We start from the raw sequence: 4,932 nt of genomic DNA on the forward strand, positions 1-4,932 counted from the left end.
GCCAGGAGAAGGGAAAAAAACGCATCCCGGACCAAGCGACTCTGAGATCTTCCAGCAGTCATGGACTTCTTGAAGGAGTCTTTTAGCCAACTGCCTGAGTGGTAGTCAGTTCCAGTTCACCACTAGGGAGAGTCGCGGGATTGAACATTCCGTTAAGTCTTCTGATTGTCTTCCTGAAAAGTCATTCTTCATGACAGATAGTACAGGGGGCTACAAAGATGAGTTCCGTGAGTGCTGCGGAGGAAGGAAGATCCAGGTGGAGAGATGTTAATTAATTCACAGTATTTGACAGAAATGGGAGCCCTGATGGCGAGCTGGTTAGGCACTATGGCTGCTAACCATAAAGATAAGCAGTCCGAATGTACCACCCCCCATTGCGAACCTTAGAGGGTCGGATGGAGTCCATAGCCTTGGGTTAATTAGACCAAAGCGAAGAGGGACAAGTACAGCCATGGCTCTTGCAAATGTCTGCGTCCAACACCTGGGTTTGGAAACGTGGTTTTGCCTCCACGATGCTGTAGCTCTGATTTTGAGAGAGGAGAAAGATGGACGCTCCTGTCGTTAAAGAGTCCTTCTAGACCTAATTATTCCCGTAATGAGGAAAGCACAGGAGAAGCGCTTTATGGGCTGGGCACAATCTTCAAAACAAATTCGCTCTTTGTAAACTTTCCCTACTCCTGGAGAAGTCCGCAAATTCCCAATGTGGTGTGACTGTTAATCTAGATATGATGGAGAAAATCCAAATCTTCTCGCATGGAAGGGACCGTTGCAGGTAATCTATAGACTAAGTTACTACTATATTAGAAGGACACCTGTCGGGGAAATGGAATGCGAGCAGGAGTGGGCATGAGGAAGGGAGTGAATAGGAGAGAGTAGCGGGGTTTCGGGCTGCAGAAAGGAGAATGCTGAGCAGAGGGGAAAAGCAGCGGCAGAGGAGTAGAAGGCAGATAGAAGAGGAATAACGTTTGGAAATGGGTTTCTAAGAATGGATGAGATAGGGAACCTCACGGAGGTAGAGAGTGACCAACTTCCCATCAATACTACGCTCTCTGCAGGCCCTAGGGATAAAAGAGGCTAAAGTAAGTGCCTTCAAAGCTTATGTCCCACGAAAAAATACAACTCGTTTTGCCCAAAATTTCGTGAGTGAGCGCCTCGCTGCTCTTCCATCGCTGAGCATTTTGGAAAGCACAGGTGTGGTTACATGTTTGTGGAAAGGCAGTTGTTGGTATTGGAGGCTTTGGAAAAAGCCACAGGGAGGCGATTGTCCAGATCCCACGTGCAAGCACAGCAGTGCGTATAGCATAGAAAGCTGAATCCCCCCCACCCCACACACGGCTTTGGGATAGAATATCTTGTGTTTGCAGCCACTTAGTTTTAGCTGTGTTTGGGTTTAATATTCAAGGGAAAGAATCAGAAAGAAAGGTTAAGGAGTGACTGAACGTCTTTGGTTAGAATAGACTCTTACTGAGCCCATCAAACTGCTGGAGAGCTCAGTGCACCTGGCCTCTAGTCGGACTATTTAGGATTCACCACCCTTTTCTGGGGTAGATACTTACAGTTTTCCCATGCTTCTTTCTAACTCATACACAAAAGGCTACAGAGCCCAGCATCAGGCTTTTAATCTGAGTGTCCAGGGTTCAAGTCCCTGTTTAGGTTTTATTCTCATTTTACCCTAGTTATTTCTCTTAGAAGCCTATTGACATTCCGCTTCTTCTTAGAGAAACCCATCCCAGCATTTACCATAAGCATCTGGACTCCTCTGTTCCTGCTCTTTGCCCAACATGAATCAGAATAGAGCAAGGAGAGCAGGGAAAGGGCAAACAGTTAACCGTTCAATTATTAGCCAAAAGGCTGATGGTTTGAACTCACCCAGAGGTGCCTCAGAAGACAGGCCTGGTAATCTGCTCCTGAAAGGTGACAGCCTTGAAAACACTGTGGAGAAGTTCTCCACTGCACACATGGGGTCAATAAAAGTCCAGGCAGCCCAGTGCTTCCAAATGAAGTGAAGATTTCTAAAAATAAACTTCACTTTTACTGCACCTCATCTTTTGTAACTTAGATTCTTCTTTGGAATGCCCTAAGTGAGGGTTTCTAACAAAGGAACTCCATTAAGAGACAGACCCCCAAGTAGGCATCACTTCCACTCACAGCAAGTAGTTACATGGAGGGGAGGGAAGGGGAAGGAGAAGAGGGCTAGAAGTGTTGAATTCCGCTACAGAGTCTCCCTTAAAATCTTCGCTCCCTTAAATTCCCACAAAGCCACAGTTGAGCTCTGTAAGGACTCTAATCCTACAACCAGAGGTGCAGAGCTTCTTGGGGGGAAGGGAGAGGCAAAGTGAGTCCAGCTGGCCACAGGGGAAACCTGATCCAATCACGGTCCTCCTAATTTGAAGAGCCTTAAGGCTCCAGCGAACCACCGCTATGCCCTCAACTCCCCCAAGGCGTGGTTTGAAGCGCATTAGTGATCTGAAATGGACTGATACTGGCCATTTTGAGCCAGACAATCATATGATCTACTACTCCGGGAATGACAAATTGAAGAGGAGTGACATTGCATTCAACGTCAAAAGAACATTTCAAGATCTATCCTGAAGTACACCGCTGTCAGTGATAGGATAATATCCATGTACGAAAAGGAAGACCAGGAAATACAACTATTATTCAAATTTACGCGTCAACCACTAAGGCCAAAGATGAAGTAATTGAAGATTTTTACCAGCTTCTGTGTTCTGGATGTCACAAGAGACTCTGAAACTTGCTCTTGAATATTGAGTATCTAAAGCGAATGGAAAAAATGTTGAAGCAGATGAGTTAAACAGAAGATTTCAAACGGCAGCTCGAAGAGACAAAGTATTATGACATGTGCGAAGACCTAGACTTTCCCAAAAGGGAAGAACATAGTTGGCATTTCTCAAGCTGAAAGATCTGCTGAAAGATCTGAAGAAAAAACTCAAGCCTCAAGTTGCAATATTGAAGGATTCTATGGGCAAAAAAAGGAACGAAACAGGAAGCACCAAAAGAAGATGGAAGGAATACACAGAGTCAGTGTACCAAAAACATTTGGTAGATGTTCAGTCATTTCAGGAAGGAGCATATGATCAAGAACCAACGATACTGAAGGAAGAAGTTCAAGATGCACTGAAGGCATTGGGGGAATAGCAAGGCTGCAGGAATTGACAGAATAATAATTGAGATGTTTCAACAAACTTACTGATGCAGATCAAAGACCACAGCCTTCAGTATGGATTACACCTCAACATAAAGAAAACAAAAATCCTCAGAACTGGACCAATAAGCAACATCATGATAAACGGAGAAAACGTTGAGGTCATCAAGGATTCCATTTTACTTGGGTCCACAATCAACACCCTTGGAAGCAGCAGTCAAGAAATCAAAAGACATACTACGTTGGGCAAATCTGCTACAAAAGATCTCTTTAAAGTGTTGAAAAGCAAAGCTGTCACCCTGGGACTAAAGGTGCACCTGACCCAAGCCATGGTGTTTTCAATTGCCTCATATGCATGCAAAAGTTGGACAATGAACAAGGAAGACCCAAGAAGAGTTGACGCCTTTGAATTGTTGTGTTAGCGAAGAATATTGAATATACCGTGGACTGCCAAAAGAACGAACAAACCTGTCTTCCAAGAAGTACAGCCAGAATGCTCCTTAGAAGTAAGGATGGTAAGACTACATCTCACATATTTTGGACATATTATCAGGAGGGATCAGTCCCTGGGGAAAGGACATCATGCTTGGTAAAGTAGAGGGTTGGCTGAAAAGAGGAAGACCCTCAATGAAATGGATTGATGCAGTGGCTGCAACAATGGTCTCAAGGATAGCAACAATTGTGAGTAAGGTGCAGGACTGGGTAATGTTTCGTTCTGTTCTGCACAGGGTCACTATGAGTCAGAATCGACTCACCGGCATGTAACAACAACAACCACATACACACGTAGTTCAGCTATGTATAGGAGACTAAATGAGAATACCAGCTCAGGGGCAAGTACTAGATGGCAGAAGGGGACAGGAAAGCTGGACGAAGGGAAATGGGAAACCCAGGTGGAGAAGGGGAGAGTATTGACACCTCACGGGGTTGGCAACCAAGGTTACAAAACAATATGTGTATTAATTGTTTAATGAGAAACTAATTTGCTCTGTAAACGTTCACCTAAAGCACAATAAAAAAGAAAAAGACAAGACAAAACAAAACAACAGCAACTAAAACAGCTAACAAAAAACACATAAGCAAAGTGGAAGGAAAAAAAAAAGAAGAACAAACTATGGGGAAAATATTTGTAATTTCCCTAATACCTAAAAGCTAAATATTAATTTCTCTCATATGTAATATACAATAGAGTAGACTTGGAAAATATAAAATGTGGGGAAAATAATAGATTCCTATTGGCTTTTTTGTCCCTGGGTGCTAACCAGAAGATTGCAAGTTGTAGTCCACCCAGAAGCATCTGGGAAGAAAGCCTCGTAATCTAATTCCAAAAAATCAGCCATAGAAAATCCTATGGCGCACAGCTCTACTCTGACACACATGGAGTCTCCATGAGTCAGAGTTGAGTCCATGGCAACTGATTATTTGCTTGTTTATGCAAATAATATTCTTGCAGGTAACCCCATACTAATATAGTTGCTTGGGTAGGCAGAATTCAGGGCAGGTGGAATGGGGAGGGGAGGCAGTGGAATGGGAAGATTTTCACTGTATTTCAACTCTTGTTTTTGTAATTTGTAAATATGTGAAAGTTACATTTATTTCAATATAAACATTTTAAAAACCTAAAAACATTGTCCTCTTGGGCACGCAATGCTGTTCTTAGACATAGAGAACATACAGAAATGACAATAGTCTGATATTTCTTATGACTCTGTAATTGGTCTTAACCTACTGTTAAACCAAAAGCCAAACAAGCTGCAGTGCAGTCG

The sequence above is a fragment of the Trichechus manatus genome, unplaced genomic scaffold (genome assembly GCF_000243295.1).
Source record: "Trichechus manatus latirostris isolate Lorelei unplaced genomic scaffold, TriManLat1.0 scaffold00180, whole genome shotgun sequence".
Lineage (NCBI taxonomy): Eukaryota > Metazoa > Chordata > Mammalia > Sirenia > Trichechidae > Trichechus > Trichechus manatus.